Source organism: Bos indicus, chromosome X (assembly GCF_029378745.1).
Source record: "Bos indicus isolate NIAB-ARS_2022 breed Sahiwal x Tharparkar chromosome X, NIAB-ARS_B.indTharparkar_mat_pri_1.0, whole genome shotgun sequence".
NCBI lineage: Eukaryota > Metazoa > Chordata > Mammalia > Artiodactyla > Bovidae > Bos > Bos indicus.
This window is the reverse complement of record NC_091789.1, coordinates 41997172-42015726: the sequence shown is the minus strand read 5'-3', so window position 1 is coordinate 42015726 and position 18555 is coordinate 41997172. Positions and strand designations below refer to the sequence as shown.

General features: G+C 37.8%; 1 pseudogene; it reads right to left on the bottom strand.

The window, feature by feature from the left end:
- Positions 1 to 12614: 12614 nt before the first annotated feature.
- On the bottom strand, positions 12615 to 13409 carry LOC109554809 (ubiquitin-conjugating enzyme E2 D2-like; annotated as a pseudogene).
- Positions 13410 to 18555: the final 5146 nt, after the last annotated feature.

The following is an 18555-nucleotide window of genomic DNA, read 5'->3' as shown; positions in this document are numbered from 1 at the left end:
TAGTTCTGTGAAAAATACCATTGGTAGCTTGGTAGGGATCTATAGATTGCTTTGGGTAATATAATCATTTTCACTATATTGATTCTTCCAATCCAAGAAAATGGTATATTTTTCCAGCTATTTTTTTGTCATCTTTGATTTCTTTCATTAGTGTTTTATAGTTTTCAGTATAAGGTCCTTATTTTCCTTAAGTAAATTTATTCCTAAATATTTTATTCTTTTTGTTGCAATGGTGAATGTGATTGTTTCCTTAATTTCTCTTTCTGATTCTGCATTGTTAGTATATAGGAATGCAAGTAATTTCTGTGTATTAATTTTATATCCTCCAACTTTACTAGTAGCTCTAGTAGTTTTCTGGTGGCATCTTTAGGGTTTTTTATGTAGAGGATCATGTCATCAGCAAACAGTGAGAGTTTTAATTCTTTTTTTCCAATCTGGATTCCTTTTTATTTCTTTTTCTTCTCTAACTGCTGTGGCTAGGACTTCCAAAACTATGTTTGATAGTATTGGTGAGAGTGGGCACATTTGCCCTGCTCCTAATTTTAGAGGAAATGCTTTCAATTTTTCACCTTGAAGGATAATGTTTGTTGTGGGTGTGTTGTACATGGCTTTTATTAGGTTGAGATATGTTCCTTACATGCCTACTTTCTGGAGAGGTTTTTTTTTTTTTTTTTTTTTTTTTGATTATAAATGGGTGCTGAATTTTGTCAAAAGCTTTCTCTGCTTTTATTGTGATGATCACATGGTTTTTATCTTTCAATTTGTTAATATGGTGTATCACATTGATTGATTTGAGAATATTGAAGAATCATTTCATCTTTGGAATAAAGCCCACTTAATCATGATGTATGATCTTTTAAATATATTGTTGGTTTCAGCTTGATAGAATTTTATTGAGGATGCTTGTATCTATGTTCATCAGTGATATTGGCCTGTAGTTTTCTTTCTTCCTTTTCTTTTTTCTTTTTTTGTGGCACCTTTTTCTGGTTTTAGTAATAGTGTGATGGCGGCCTCATAGAATGAGTTTTGGGGTTTACCTTCCTCTGCAATTTTCTGGAAGAAAATTGAGTAAGATAGGTATTACCTCTTCTATAAATTTTTGGTAAAATTCACCTGTGTATCAATCTGGTCCTGGGCTTTTGTTTTTTGAAAAATTTTTTATTACAGTTTTGACTTCCATTCTTGTGATTGGTTTGTTCAAATTTTCTATTTCTTCCTGGTTCAGTTTTGGAAGGTTATTGTTTTCTAAGAATTTGCCTATTTCTTCAAAGTTTTCCATTTTACTGGCATATACTTGGTCATAGTAGTCTCTTATACAACTCCGTTTCATGTTAACCTAAACTATGTTGTGATGTAAATATCCTAATCTTCTATATTTCAAAAATCTTTCCTGTTGTTTCTGTCTTCTGCATCCTTATTGACACTACTTTCATTTAGACCCTAATCATCTCTCATCTAGAGTCTCAACATACTTTTCAGTCTAGTCTGTGCTTTTTCTTTCTGGCTTACTTCACTCTGTATAATAGGCTCTAGTTTCATCCACCTCATTAGAACTGATTCAAATGTATTCTTTTTAATGGCTGAGCAATACTCCATTGTGTATATGTACCACATCTTTCTTATCCATTCATCTGCTGGGGTTCAGGAAGGGGAACATGTGTACACCTGTGGTGGATTCATGTTGATGTATGGCAAAACCAATACAATATTGTAAAGTAAATAATAATAAATAAATGATAAATTGTTTAAAAAAAAGAAATGCTACTTCCTATAGTAAGTGATGATGAAAATAACTCAGTATTTTAACTGGAAAGCAATATTTTTTAAGAGCTCACTCAAATTTTCAAAATGATTTAAACATTTATTGCATTCATTATTTGATGAATCAAATGGTACACTTAATTCCTACCTTTTATGTAGTCTGTAATGAGATCTAAAAATCTCTTATTTGCATAGCTATGAAATATTTAAGCTATGTCAATAAAATAAATGGGTCCAAATATTGCAAGTAAAGTTAGTCAAAACATCCTTATGAAAAAAATAAATGCACTTGGAAAGAGTAATTTGTAAGTCAATCAAAGTACATTAAACCTTGGCAACCTGGGAACTTCTTTGGTGGTCCAGTAAGTGTCCACCTTGCAATGCAGGGGACATGGGTTTGATTCCTGGTTGGGGAACTAGGATCCCACAGGCTCTGGAGCAACTAGGCTTGTGTGCACAAGGAAGATCAATCTACTTTAGTATAGGTCTCACTCTCTTTTGTTAATAAATGATAACTCAAGTAGTACACTGAAATGCATTGTCATTTAAGTGTCATTTAAGTCTAGTTTCTCACCTGTTTAAAAATCATTTTTGGTGATTGCAAATGCAGATCACTGGGCCCTTCTAGAGGTAGGATTCAGGAATTTGCATTTTTTTAAATTTGTTTATTTTAATTGGAGGCTAATTACTGTACAATATTGTAATTTTTTTTTTTTTTTGCCATACATTGACATGAATCAGCCATGGGTGTACATGTGTTCCCATCCTGAGCCTCCCTCCCACCTACCTCTCCATCCCACCCCTCTGGGTCATCCCAGAGCTCTGAGAACCCTGTCTCATGTATCGAACCTGGACTGGTGATCTGTTTCATGTATGATATTTCATGTATGTTTCAGTGATATTCTCTCAAATCATCCCGCCTTCTTCCACAGAGTTCAAAACACTGTTCTATACATCTGTGTCTCTTTTGCTGTCTCACATATAGGGTTATCGCTACCATCTTTCTAAATTTCATATATATGCGTTAGTATCCTGTATTGGTGTTTTTTTTTTTTTTTTTTTTTTCTGGCTTACTTCACTCTCCAGTTTCATCCACCTCATTAGTACTAATTCAAATGCATTCTTTTTAGGGCTGAGTAATATTCCATTGAGTATATATAACACAGCTGTTTTATCGATTCATCTGCTGATGGACATATAGGTTGCTTCCATGTCCTTGCTATTATAAACAGTGTTGTGAGGAACATTGGGGTACACGTGTCTCTTTCAATTCTGGTTTCCTTGGTGTGTATGCCAGGAGTGGGATTGCTAGGTCATATGGCCCCTCTATTTCAAGTTTCTTAATGAATCTCCACACTATTCTCCATAGTGGCTGTACTAGTTTGCATTCCCATCAACAGGGTAAGAGGGTTCCCTTTTCTCCACACCCTCTCCAGCATTTATTGTTTGCAGACTTTTGGATAACAGCGATTCTGAATGGCGTGAAATGGTACCTCATTGTGGTTTTGATTTGCATTTCTCCATGGCAACCCACTCCAGTATTCTTGCCTGGAGAATCCCATGGACGGAGGAGCCTGGTAGGCTACAGTCCACGGGGTCACAAAGAGTTGGACACGACTGAGAGACTTAACTTTCACTTTCAATAATGAGTGATGTTGAGCATCTTTTCATGTGTTTGTCAGCCATCTGTATGTCTTCTTTAGAGAAATGTCTGTTTAGTTCTTTGGCCCACTTTTTGATTGGGTCATTTATTTTTCTGGAATTGAGCTGCAGAAGTTGCTTGTGTATATTTGAGACTAGTTCTTTGTCAGTTGCTTCATTTGCTATTATTTTCTCCCATTGTGAAGACTGTCTTTTCACCTTGCTTATGGTTTCCTTCATTGTGCAAAAGCTTTTAAGTTTAATTAGATTCCATTTTTTATTTTTGCTTTTATTTCCAATATTCTGGGAGGTGGGTCATAGAGGATCCTGCTGTGATGTGTCAGAGAGTGTTTTCCCTATGTTTTCCTCTAGGAGTTTTATAGTTTTTGGACTTACATTTAGATATTTAATCCATTTTGAGTTTATTTTTGTGTATGGTGTTATAAAGTGTTCTAGTTTCATTCTTTTGCAAGTGGTTGACCAGTTTTCCCAGCACCACTTGTTAAAGAGATTGTATTTTCTCCATTGTATATTCTTGCCTCCTTTGTCAAAGAAAAGGTGTCCATAGGTGCGTGGATTTTTCTCTGGGCTTTTTGTTTTGTTCCATTGATCTATATTTCTGTCTTTGTGCCAGTACCATAATGTCTTCATGACTGTAGCTTTGTAGTAGAGCCTGAAGTCAGGCAGGTTGATCCCTACACTTCCATTCTTCTTTCTCAAGCTTATTTTGGCTATTCAAAGTTTTATATATTTCCATACAAATTGTGAAATTATTTGCTCCAGTTCTGTAAAAAATACCGTTAGTAGCTTGATAGGGATTGTATTGAATCTATAGATTGCTTTGGGGAGTATACTTATTTTGACTATATTGATTCTTCCGATCCATGAACGTGGTATATTTCTCCATCTATCTGTGTCCTCTTTGATTTTCTTCATCAGTGTTTTATAGTTTTCTATATATAAGTCTTTTGTTTCTTTAGGTAGATATATTCCTAATTATTTTTTTCTTTCATTGCAATGGTGAATGGAATAGTTTCCTTAATTTCTGTTACTGTTTTCTCATTATTAGTGTATAGGAATGCAAGGGATTTCTGTGTGTTGATTTTATATCCTGCAACTTTACTGTATTCAGTGATTAGCTCTAGTAATGTTCTGGTGGAGTCTTTAGGGTTTTCTATGTAGAGGATCATGTCATCTTAAAACAGTGAGAGGTTTACTTCTTTTTTTCCAATCTGGATTTCTTTTATTTCTTTTTCTTCTCTGATTGCTGTGGCCAAAACTTCCAAAACTATGTTGAATAGTAGTGGTGAGAGTGGGCACCCTTGCCTTGTTACTGACCTTAAGGGAAATGTTTCAGTTTTTTAACCATTGAGGCTAATGTTTGCAATGAGTTTGTCATATATGGCTTTTATTATGTTGCTATGAGTTTGTCATATATGGCTTTTATTATGTTGAGGTATGTTCCTTCTATCCCTGATTTCTGGAGGGTTTTTTTTTTTTTTGTAAATCATAAATCGATGTTGAATTTTGTCAAAGGCTTTCTCTGCATCCATTGAGATAATCCTATGGATTTTATTATTCAATTTGTTAATGTGGTATATCACATTGATTGATTTGCAAACATTGAAGAATCCTTGCATCCTTGAGATGAAGTCCACTTAGTCATGATGTATGATCTTTTTAATATGTTCTTGGATTCTGTTTGCTAGAATTTTGTTAAGGAATTTTGCATCTATGTTCAACAGTGTTATTGGCCTGTAGTTTTCTTTTTTTATGTGATCTTTGTCTGGCTTTGCTATTAGGGTGATGTTGGCCTCATAGAATGAGTTTAGAAATTTACCTTCCTCTGCAAATTTCTGGAAGAGTTTTAGTAGGATAAGTGTTAGCTCTTCTCTAAATTTTTGGTAAAATTCAGCTGTGAAGCCATCTGGTCCTGGGCTTTTGTTTGTTGGAAGATATCTGATTACAGTTTCAATTTCTGTGCTTGTGATGGGTCTGTTAAGAATTTCTATTTCTTCCTGGTTCACTTTTGGAAAATTGTACATTTCTATGAGTATGTCCATTTCTTCCAAGTTGTCCATTTTATTGGCATATAGTTGCTCATAGGAGTCTCTTATGATCCTTTATATTTCTGTGTTGTCTGTTGTGATATCTCCATTTTCATTTCTAATTTTGTTGACTTGATTCTTCTCCCTTTGTTTCTTGATGAGTCTGGCTAATGGTTTGTCAATTTTCTTTATCTTCTCAAAAAACCAGGTTTTAGCTTTGTTGATTTTTTGCTTTCCTTCTACTAACCCTGGGGTTTTTCATTTCTTCCTTTTCTAGTTGCTTTAGGTGTAGAGTTAGGCTATTTATTTGACTTTTTTCTTGTTTTTTTTTTTTTTTTTTTTTAGGTAAGCTTGTAGTGCTATGAATCTTCCCCTTAGCACTGTTTTAAAGTGTCCCATGGGTTTGGGTTGTTGTGTTTTCATTTTCATTCATTTCTATTTTGATTTCTTTTTTGATTTTTTGGTTAGTCAGCAGCGTGTTGTTCAGCCTCCGTATGTTGGAATTTTTAATAGTTTTTTTTCTTGTAATTGAGATCTAACCTTACTGCATTGTGGTCAGAAAAGATGGTTGGAATGATTTTAGTTTTTTTTTTTTTTTTAATTTACCAAGGCTATATTTATGGCCCAGATGTGATCTATCCTGGAGAAGATTCCATTTGCACTTGAGAAAAAGTTGAAATTCATTGTTTTGGGGTGAAATGTCCTGTAGAAATCAATTAGGATAACTGGTCTGTTGTATCATTTAGAGTTTGTGTTTCCTTGTTAATTTTCTGTTTAGTTGATCTATCCATAGGTGTGAGTGGGGTATTAAAGTCTCCCACTATTATTGTTTTATTGTTAATTTTCCCTTTAATACTTGTTAGCATTTGCCTTATATATTGCAGTTCTCCTATGTTGGATGCATATGTATTTATAATTGTTATATCTTCTTCTTGGATTTATCTTCTGATCATTATGTAGTGTCCTTCTTTGTCTCTTTTCATTGCCTTTATTTTAAAGTCTATTTTATCTGATATGAGTGTTGCTATTCCTGCTTTCATTTGGTCTCCATTTGCATGAAATAACTATTTCCAGCCCTTCATTTTCAGCCTGTATGTGTCCTTTGTTTTGAGGTGGGTCTCTTGCAGACAACATATATAGGGATCTTGTTTTTGTATCCATTCAGCCAGTCTTTGTCTTTTGGTTGGGGCATTCAACCCATTTACATTTAAGATAATTATTGATAAGTATGACCCTGTTGCCATTTAGTTTGTTGTTTTGGGTTCCAGTTTATACACCCTCTCTGTGTTTCCTGTCTAGATAAGATCATTTAGCATTTTTTGGAGAGCTTGTTTGGTGTTGGTGAATTCTCTCAGCTTTTTCTTGCCTGTAAAGCTTTTGATTTCTCCTTCATATTTGAATGAGATCCTTGCTGGGTCCAATAACCTGGTTTGTAGGTTTTTCTCTTTCATCACTTTAAGTATATCCTGCCATTCCCTTCTGGGCTGAAGAGTTTCTATTGGAAGATCAGCTGTTATCCTTATGGAATTCCATTGTGTGTTATTTGTTGTTTTTTCCTTGATGCTTTTAATATTTGTTCTTTGTTCTTGATCTTTGTTAATTTGATTAATATGTGTCTTGGGGTGTTTCACCTTGGGTTTATCCTGTTTGGGACTGTCTGGGTTTCTTGGACTTGGGTGACTACTTCCTTCCCAATTTTAGGGAGGTTTTCAACTATTAGCTCCTCAAGTATTTTCTCATGGTCTTTCTTTTTGTCTTCTTCTGGAACTCCTATGATTCGAAGGTTGGGGCATTTAATACTGTCCCAGAGGTCTCTGATTGTGTTAATTTCTTTTAATTCTTTTTTTCTTGTTTCCTGTCTGCTTCATTCATTTCTACCATTCTATCTTCTGCATCACTTTTCCTATCTTCTGCCTCCATTATTCTACTGTTGGTTCTCTCCAGAGTGTTTTTTATCTCATTTATTGCATTATTCATTATATATTGACTCCTTTTTATTTCTTCTAGGTCCTTTTTAAACATTTCTTGCATCTTCTCAATCCTTGTCTCCAGGCTATTTATCTGTATCTCCATTTTGTTTTCAAGATTTTAGATCATTTTTACTATCATTATTCTGAAATCTTTTTCAGGTAGACTCCCTATCTCTTCCTCTTTTGTTTGGTTTGGTGGGCATTTATCCTGTTCCTTTGAAATGAAGTGAAGTCACTCAGTAATGTCCAACTCTTTGCTACCCCATAAACAGTAGCCAACCAGGCTCCTTCGTCCATGGGATTTTCCAGGCAAGAATACTGGAGTGGGTTGCCATTTCCTTAGATTGCTGTGTTTGGGGTGACCTTTCTGTATTCTGGCAGTTTGTGGTTCCTCTTTATTGTGGAGGTTCCTCACTGTGGATGGGGTTGGATGGGTGGCTTGTCAAGGTTTCCTGGTTAGGGAAGCTTGTGTTGGTATTCTGGTGGGTGGAGCTGGATTTCTTCTATCTGGAGTGCAGTGAAGTATCCGATAGTGAGTTTTGAGTTGTCTGTGGTTTGGTGTGATTTTTGGCAGCCTGCATATTGAAGTTCAGTGCTATGTTCCTGTGTTGCTGGTGAATTTGCATGGTATGTCTTGCTCTGGAACTTGTTGGCTCTTGGGTGGTGTTTGGTTTCAGTGCAAGTATGGGGGCTTTTGGATGGGCTCTTTTTGATTAATGTTCCCTGAAGTCAGGAGTTCTCAGGTTTTTGAATTAAGCCTCCCACCTCTGGTTTTCCATCTTATTCTTATAGTAGCCTCAAGAATTCTCCATCTATACAACACCAATGATAAAACATCTAGATTAATGAGGAAAAGTTTCTCCACAGTGAGGGACACCCAGAGAGGTTCACAGAGTTACATGGAGAAGAGAAAAGGGAGAAGGGAGATAGACGCGATTAGGAACAAAGAGGGGGAATCAACAGGGGAGAGAGCAAGCTAACAAGTAATCAATTCCCTATGTGCTTTCCAGTCTGGGCCCCTCAGAGAGGTTCACGGAGTTACACAGAGAAGAGAAGAGGGAGGAAGGAAACAGAGGTGACCAGGAGGAGAAAAGGGAGAATCAAAAGGAGAGAGACAGATCCAGCCAATAATCAGTTCCCAAAGTGTTCTCCACAGCCTGAAACACACAAAGAGATTCACAGAGTTGAGTAGAGAATAGAAGGGGTAGGGAGGAGACAGAGGCGACCTGGTGGAGAAAAAGGAGATTCAAAACGGGGAGAGAGAAATCAAGCCAGTAATCACATTCCCAAGTAAAAATGGGTAGTGAAGATTGGGTTCTTAAAGGTACAAAGTTTGATAACAAATACCAAAAAGCAAAGATTAAAAATCTAGAGTAGGGGTTAGACTCTCAAAAATGCAATATTTAAAAAAAAAGTCACAAAACTTATAAAATATATATATGAAGTTTTCTTTAAAAATAGGGTCTTTTTTTTTGCAAGGTAATAGTAGGTTATAAAAATAAAAATTAAAGGAGTAATAGAGGACTTAAAAATTAAAAAATAAATAATTTAAAAAATGATAATAGTAAAAATATATCTAGGAATTTCTCCGGAGCTGTTGAGGGCAGTGTGGGGTCAGTTCAGTAACAGTTAGTTCCTTGATCCGGTTTATACTTCTCAAGATCTATACGCCCCTTCCAATGTAGTTGGTGCTAACTACAGGGTTTTAATTTGTTGCACCTGTCACTTCCAAAGCTGTTCCTTCTGTTTATTTTAGCTTCTTCTGTTTGTTGGTCTCTTCAGTGTCTAATTTCCACCCTGACACAAGGGGGCAAAAGTGGTCACTTATTTAGGCTCACTTGTTCAGTCGTGCTGTGGGGAGGAAGGAACACTGCAAACAAATATCCCTGTCGTGTGTGGGGATTGCTCACAGTGTCTTGGCCACACTGGGTTTGCCCCCGCTCACGGTGTTTGTGCTTTTCCAGTCTACATTGCTCAGGCTTCAGGCTGCGGGCCCTGGGTTGTATGCACTTCCCAGATCTAAGACACTCAGGTTCAGGTTCTCAGGTACTCTGCAAAGGTGCAGACTTGGTTGGGCCTGTGTTTTGTGCCCTTCACAGGTCCTAGCAGCTCAGGCAACCAGGTGTTTGGTGAGTGCAGTCTCCCCCAGGTGGGGGGTGCATCGTATCTCCTCCCCCATCCCAGCCACTAGGTTTTCTGGGTGGCTGAGAGCACGCCCCTCTCAGGTGTGCTATGTATCTCTTCTGGGGAGCTAGTCTGGCTGCGACCCTCCCAGTGGATGTCAACCACACAGAATCCCAAGAACTCTTGGTTAGCAACAGAGCCTGCTTGCAGTTTAGTAGAGGATGCCTCTCTGGGGCCGAGTTTGCCCCTTTCTGTCTCTGGCTGCCACCCACCTGCCTGACTCTGGTGGGGGATGTGCTGGTCTGCAGCCTGCTAAGTCCTTTGTTCTGTGAGCCAGCCTGGTAGTGCCTTAGGTTAGGGCTTTTCATGGGATAGTTCTCCCTCCCTCCCTCTCTCTCTTTCTTTTTTTTTCCCTCTCTCTGGCTATCCCACAGTTTGGGTTTCTATCTTACCTTAGGTCCCTCAGATTGCCCTCAGGGCATTCAGGCCTGGTCCTTACACTGAATAATGCATCCCACACCTCTCTGTTCAGCTCCCACTTGCTGGTGGCAGCTGAGAGCACTGGCAGTTGCCATTACCCAGGTAATCTGTGGGGTTTATTTATTTATTTTTCCTCCCGGTTATGTTGCCTTCTGAGATTTCAAAACTCCCCACAGACCCAACGCTGAGAGGGTTTTCTGGTGTTTGGAAACTTCTATTTTAAGACTCCCTTCCTGGGATGGATCTCTGTCCCTATCTCTTTTGTCTCTCTTTTTATCTTTTATATTTTGTCCTACCTCCTTTTAAAGACAATGGGCTGCCTTTCTGGGTGCCTGATGTCCTCTGCCAGCATTCAGAAATTGTTTTGTGGAATTTGCTCATTGTTCAAATGTTTTTTCGATGAATTTGTGGGAGAGAAATTGGTCTCCCCATCCTATTCCTTCATCATCTTAGGACCACCCAGGAATTTGCATTTGTAACAAGATTTCAAACTGATTTTTTTTTTTTGATTCTAAAGTTTGTATGTATTTCTTTTAAAAGTTGAGAAAGGATACTTTTTGACATCCTTGTGAATGCACCCTTTCATGAATTACCAAATCAATTAAGCATCGAGATTTTCTTAGTCCCTTCCTTCTCCCCCAACCTTCCTAGGGATATCTGAAGTACAGATTTGACATGTGAAATCATCTTGCTGGCTTCCCAGAACAAGGTTACCTAAAATTATAAATACAATGTAGAGAAATAATAAATACAACACCAATTATTAAATGTGTATTCAATGTTACTGGTTAAGTGTTTTTTCAAATATAATCTTACTCTTCAAACTAGGAAGTGTAATAGACCATATTCTGATTTAGTATTTGAAGAAACTAAGGTTCATAAGGGTTGCATGCCTGTTCAGTAATATCTGACTCTTTGCAACCCCATGGGCTGTAGCCCACCAGGCTCTTTTGTCCATAGGATTTCTCAGACAAGAATACCTGGAGTGAGTTGCCATGTCCTCCTCTAGGGGATCTTCCTGACTCAGGGATCTAACCTGTGTCTTCTGCATTGGAAGGCAAATTCTTTGCCACTGAGCCACTGCTACTGCTGCTGCTAAGTCGCTTCTGTCATGTCCGACTCTGGGCGACCCCATAGACGGTGGCCCACCAGGCTCCCCCGTCCCTGGGATTCTCCAGGCAAGAACACTGGAGTGGGTTGCCATTTCCTTCTCCAATGCATGAAAGGGAAAAGTGAAAGTGAAGTCACTCAGTCGTGTCCGACTCTTCGCGGCCTCATGGTCTGCAGCCTACCAGGCTCCTCCGTCCATGGGATTTTCCAGGCAAGAGTACTGGAGTGGGGTGCCATTGCCTTCTCCACAATGAGCCACTAGAAGCCCTCATATGGGTAAGATAACATGTTTAGAGTCACAATTAGTTATTTGTGAAGCCTGGATTAGAACACAGGTTTTTTGCTCCAAGCTCTCGTGCTTTTTCCACACTATCTCTGAAAAATGTCCCTATGTCACTAAATCCTCAATTTCTTTCATGATGCAGTAGCAACTGGCCATACATGTCTATTCTAATGTAATTTAATATTTTAATTTAAAATTGAATACAAATCCAGTTGCCTGATCACACTAAGTAGATTTCTCATCTACCTAGTAGGTTTCAGGAAACATTTTTAAAAGCAAGCTGAAGGATAGGAGTTGCAGGATTTGTGATCAGCTTGTGCACAGTTTGCTGGTTGATGGTGAGGTAAGAGGGTAATGTCACAGGGGTTAACATCAATGCTCAGGCTCCAGTAGGTCAGAGTCTACATGTTCATGGTCATCAAGTAGTTAACTTCTTCCATTTGGTGGGGTTTTTATCATCTGAAAAACAACTCATGAAATATGCCTCAGATACTGTTATCTATGTATTTCAGGGACGAGCTAAAGATTCTGTAACTGCCACATGGCTGCTTTACCATTTAAATTATTGCCACTTCTCCTGGTCTAACTGCTACTTTTGTAATTACATGGTCATATCCTTTCAATCATTAATTCTTGTGTTAGGCTTTTGTGATTCAGGGGAGGCCTAAGAAACTGGCTTTTCTACAAATAAGAGGCAGGGAGAGGGAATGGCGGTAGGGGGTCTGTCCTGGGAAGGCCTCATATAATCATGATCAAAACCAAAATACCTAAAGTTTCTTCAGAATAAAATGGATACCTATCTAGCTTTGTAATCTTTACTGTTTTCCTCAGCATTGTCAGTTCTAAAAGACTCCACATTAAAAATTATACCTCAGGTTGGTGAAAATTGCTCTCCTTATCCTAAAGCCACTAACTCCTTATTCTTGCTTTCCCAATCCTCAACAAAGCAAACTTTTAGTTAAAACTGGATTAACCCTGGTTGTAAACCCAAACCCCAACCTTATCCCCATCCACTAATCCTTCCTCCAACTCACCAGCATCCTCAGACTCCCTTCATCCCCTCCACACCCTGATATAGAAGCTGTAACAACTGTGCCCAGAAGAATGAGGAGACCTCCTTTCATACAAAACAGACAAAAGACAACAAATTGAACTCCCAGCTTTATTAGGGCGATGGAATTATCATTTATTTTTAAATTACATGAGGTATTTCTGAATCTATTCCAGAGCAATTCTATCAAACTTCCACTTATCCTTTCTGTAGAGCTAATCTATTTCAGGCACCAAAGGATCACCTGAGTTGGGATAGCACAACATGGAGCAAATGAATAACAGTACTTTCGAGATGGTCAGTGCTGGCAACCACTCAGATCTAAGAATGTCCAGACAGATGTTTCCATTTCTGTTAATGTTTGGATGGTAAATTCAGGCGGAGAACATGATTTTCAGTGGTTTGAAAGGATACTTTGAAGGGAACTGTATCCTTAAGAAGAAGACTCCTCCCTGATAGGGGCTATCCTTGGGCCCCATTATCTTCACTTGCCAGTGAAACATGTCGTTGTCCACTGGCCCTCCCGAACATGGGGAGTGGGGGTATCTGTGGCACAGGTTTAGAAGCTCCTTGCAGATGCAGTTTAGGGCCATCATCTGCTACATGTGACCAGTCTTTGGCTCCAGGCCTGGTGGCAGGAAGAAGGCCACCAGGATGGTCACGGGGTGGAAGGAGCAGCAACAGACTATGCAGGCAGATGGGTGGGCTGAGGGTCTGCTAGCGGGAGGGTTGAAGCAGGCTTCATGGGAGGTGGATGGGTGGCAGAGAAGGTAACTGAGGAGGGAGGGAGTGGAACCCTTGACCAGACCTGATGAGCTACTGGATGCTAGTTGTTTGTGGCCACTGCCTCCTCCCGCTGTCCAGAGTTGGAGACTGCCGCCTAGAAGCCACACAGCTGGGAGGACACACCGCCCGGAGCTGCCAGCCTCTGCTGCTCACCTCTGCTGACTACACTGGGGCCTTGGGGCCAGGCGAGGAGCATTTCCGTGAGATCACAAAGGCCACATTGATGACGCAGCTCAGTGTCTCGCCTGGGTGGCAGGGGGTGGAGTTTACTGTAAACGGGGAGGGGTGGAGTAGGTGAAGAGAGGAAGGGATTGGGTTGGGAATGGAAGAGGGAGAAGACAGAGAGGGGAGGTTCAGTGTCGAGGACTGGGGAGTGAGTGAGCATTGGACAGGCCGGGATCTGCCTGACACACTAAGCCCTGGTGCTCTGGGCTGGGAGGGTGGGCCACACAAACTGTCCACCAGTGAGAGTTACCTCGTTAGGCAAGAGCAGTTCAATGTATTCCCCTCTTCCCTCTCAATAACACAGACCCGCCATTGGTTTTCTACACATTCATCCTCTGTCTCATATATATATATATGTATGCTGCTGCTGCTGCTAAGTCGCTTCAGTCATGTCCGACTCTGTGCGACCCCATAGACGGCAGCCCATCAAGCTCCCCCATCCCTGGGATTCTCCAGGCAAGAGTACTGGAGTGGGGTGCCATCGCCTTCTCCACATATATATGTATATATACATATAATTGTAAGTTAACTACATACTTCTGGCCTTTATTTCAAAGTATTTCTATGTTTCCTAAGAGAAACATTGTTTTATATGAGCATGAAATTTAGCATCATTCAACATGTTTATTTATTTTTTTAAATTCATTTATTTTAGTTGGGCCCCCTTCCCTGGTGGCTGCCTACAATGCAGGAGACCCAGGTTCCATCCCTGGATTGGGAAGATCCCCTGGAGAAGGAAATGGCAACCCACCCCAGTACTCTTACCTGGAAAATCCCATGGATGGAGGAGCCTGGTAGGCTACAGTCCATGGGGTCACAAAGAGTTGGACACTACTGAGCGACTTCTTAGTTGGAAAATAATTACTTCACAATATTGTGATGATTTTTGCCATATATCAGTATAAATCTGCTGCAGGTATACATGTGTCCACCCCTCTTCATCTTGAAACCCTCTCCCACCTCCCTAACTACCCTATCCCTCTGGGTTATCCCTGAGCAGTGACTTTGGTTGCCCTCCTTCATGCATCGAAACTTGCATTGGTCAGCTATTTTACATATGGTAATGTGCATATTTTAATGGTATTCTCTCAAATCATCCCCTCTTGCCTTCTCCCACTGAATCCAAAAATCTGTTCTTTACATCTGTGTCTCCTTTGCTGCCCTGCATGTAATATTGTTGGCATTGTTTTTATAAATTCCATATATATATGTGTTAATATACAGTATTGTGTTTCTCTTTCTGACTTACCTCACTCCATGTTAGTTTTCTTTCCCACTCCTCTCTACAAACCATATACTTTGGATAGAGTTCTTATCTACTCAATATTCACTCCTCTCCCAGAACACAATATTCTTGTCTGTACATCACAGTGATTCTCAGAGCAATGTGGGCTGGGAGCTAATGGGATGAATCTTTGGGAGTGAAACTACTGTGTTTTATCCATCATTAAAATTGATATACTCTTTATCTGTGAATTTGAGGAACGCTGAGTATAAACAGCAATATCACAGATGGCAGTGTATTTTATCTGTGAATGTTCTGTACAAATTGGAATCATGCCCTTCTTTCAATGTCTGATGTTCTTTTGTCTCTTCCTTTTGAACGTCCGAGAATTCATTTCATGTTGCTTTCAGTTAACTATATCTTTCAGCAAGAAAATTATAAAGAAGATAACTTTCATATCCAATTTATTCTGAGCATCCATATATAAGTTATCTAAGTTTTGTGTATCTCAGTCTTTACATCTGTGAAAAGGAATGAGAAATACTGAATATATATCATTAGCTATTTGTAACTAAAGTAATGTGTTTGAATATAGAATGCTTCTTGAAATGAATATACATGCTCCACTATTTACCAGTCTCATGCTGATTTTGTATCACTAATTAAGATCATGTATATGAAATCTCTTTTTAAAGCTGTAAGGCATTGTACAAATATAAGGTACCATTATAAAAGAACAATATGATATTTTCATCTTTGCCAAGTATTCTCTGTAATATTATCTCATTTAAAGTTCTTAGCAAAATTATATTCAATGAGTGCATGGGCATTGCACTCAATTAATGCAATTACTCTAAATAATAATAATTTACATATAAAATGTTAATATTATTATATATGAAATATACTTAGCTTCAAGCAGGCATTCTAGAAATAATATAATTTTTCAGGTGGTTAGGGAAGCTTAAATTACAGATAGAACATATTTTGAACTATCTTGCCCTAAGTATAAATGGATATATAGTTTAATATGTTGACATATAAACACTAAGATAGTATCATCCTTAGAAATTTAGTGACTAGAAAAATAAAACCACTTCCCTAACTTAAATGGTTAAATGGTTTGTCTCTATGTTTAAAAGTAGACAAAAAGATAACTACAGGTTCTTGTTTCAGTAAGTTAAAAGCAAGTGTAACCCAAAGTGGACGACATCTTGACTGACATCCAATGAGTACTGTAATCTGCATACATGGATTTGTTTGTATATATTTTAAGGAGTATAGCCTTTTTCAGATATGAATTGAGTGTCACTGGAAGATATTCCATATCAATGAAAGCTAGTTTGTTGAGAAAATTGATACAAAGCATTATTTGGATATTATTTTACATATGTATATTAGTATATGGATGTGTGTAATGCATGTGTGTATACATATACCTGTGTTTTGTATTGATTTGCAGTAACTTTGACATATTTAGCATAAGAAGAAAGAACACAGGACAGAAAGATAACACATTTCATTAGTCAATTGAAGGAGTTGGAGATTTATGAGCCCTTTTCTAGTCCTTGGTTTGAAAATTATAGTAATAATGACAATGACAATAATAATAGCTCCACTTATAAGTACATACTGCATCTCAAGATTTTCTCATTTTATCACTTAACTATGTTGTTGTTCAGTTGCTCAGTCATGTCTGACTCTTTGTGACCCCATGGACTGCAGCACTCCAGGCTTCCCTGTCCTTCATTATTTCCCGGAGTTTGCTCAAACTCTTGTCCATTGAATCGGTGATGCCATCCAACCATCTCATCCTCTATCATCCCCTTCATATTTGATATCACTTGTGGTAGCTTAGTGGTAAAGAATCTGCCCGCAGGAGATGCAAATTCAATCCCTGGGTCAGGAAAATCCTCTTGAGAAGGAAACAGCAACCCACTCCAGTATTCTTGTCTGGAGAATTCCATGGACAGAGGAGCTTGGCGGACTACAGTTCATGGGGTCACAAAAGAGTTGGACAGAGCTTAGCAATTAATAACAACAGCACATCTCCTAAGTAGATAACAAAAATCAAACTCAGAGAGGCTTAGTAATTTGCCTAAATCCACACAACCAGTAAATAGGGGAACTGAATGAGTTTTTTTTTTTTTTTTATGTTGTGCTTTTTAATGACAGTATTTTTATATTGAGGTATCATTTACATGTTGCAAAATTCACCCTTTTAAGTGTACAGTTTTAAGTAGTTTTTCAGTATATTCACAAAGGTGTGCATCCATCACCACTATCAAATTATAGAACATTTTCATGGCAATCATTTTCCATTCCCTCCTCTTCTCAGTCCCTGGCAACCATGAACCTATTTTATTTCTCTGTAGCTTTGCCTATCCTTGGCATTTCACATAAATGACAGCAAACAATATGAGACATTTTTCTGCTTGGATTCTCTCAGCATAATGTTTTCAAGTTTCATTCATGTTATAGAATTTATCAATAGTTCATTACTTTTTTAACATCAAATGATATTCCATTGCATGGATATTTCATATTTTATTTATTCATTCATCAGTTGGACATTTTTATTCTATTTTTAATACTATTATGAATAATGCTGCTATGAATATCCATGTACAAGTTTTTATGTAAACTTATTACTTTATTTCTTTTGGATATATACTTAAGAGTCAAATTGTTTGGTCATGTTGTAATTCTATCCTTAACTTTTTGAATAACTGACAAATTGTTTATGAAAGCCCAATAGAGTTTTTAAACAATTTGATAGTTAAGAAGTATCACTATCAAATAGCTTCCAAAATTCAAAGCAACAAGATGAAAAAAAAAATACAGTTCTCCCTTTTCATAAGTGAAAATGCCCAAGGGTAGCTCAATGAACTAAATAAAAAATGATTATTCTACTCACTCATATAAATATTGGCCAAACAGCCCTGAAGTTTTGAAGATTCAAAGTGGTGCAAGAAAGGAGAACCCTCTTTAGTGAAGATATGCTTATTTTCCTAATTACACTACCTCTTTTTTTGGTTTTGTTTTGCACTTTTAATGTAAATGTGCATGCTATTTTAAATAATTATGTGTGTAGCATTAAAAAGCTACATTAACTCAGTTACTGATTATTCTGTATATTTAAAGCTGTGTGTTTGAAAAGCCTGCATTACTTTGCACCATTCATGAATGGAAAATCTATATTCTGTTATTTACTTGTACAAAATCAAAGAAAGAAAATTAATTGCAAAAGGAATTTATAATTGAGTGATCTGTGAACATTAGTAATACTCTTATATAGTTGTGTGAGGGTGCAGTTTATTGTTTCTGAATGACAATAGAACACATATTTTCTCTATAAGTCATTTTGTTTAATGTTATTTCTCTTAAAACTTGCCAGTTGAAAGGATTGTATCCACTGTAACCTGTATTTTTCTCTCTGTGCTTTCATTAATTGGATCAACCATGATGTTAAATAACTGGTAGTTAACTAAACCCAAGATCCCAAACTAATAAGCTGGACAACAGACTTAAACTTATCCTCTATATCAAGATGTGGACATGTACACTTTTTAAAAAATTTCTTATTTTATCACTTTTTTTGGAGGGTGGTTTAGAGTGGTGATTGGAAGCAATAACCAGAAGAAAAGCAAAATCTTTCATGCTTTCAATACTGGAATGTCACAGACAGAAAGGATAGGTCTTATAGTACATGAAATAACTCTCTGGGAAATGAAAGGAAGCTTATGGTTGAAGTCTCCTTATTTGGAGGATGTACAGAATGTGAGCTTTGAATGGATTGGGGGATTTTTTTTCTCTTTCCTATTTGTTTTAAAGTGAATTGAAAGTATTAA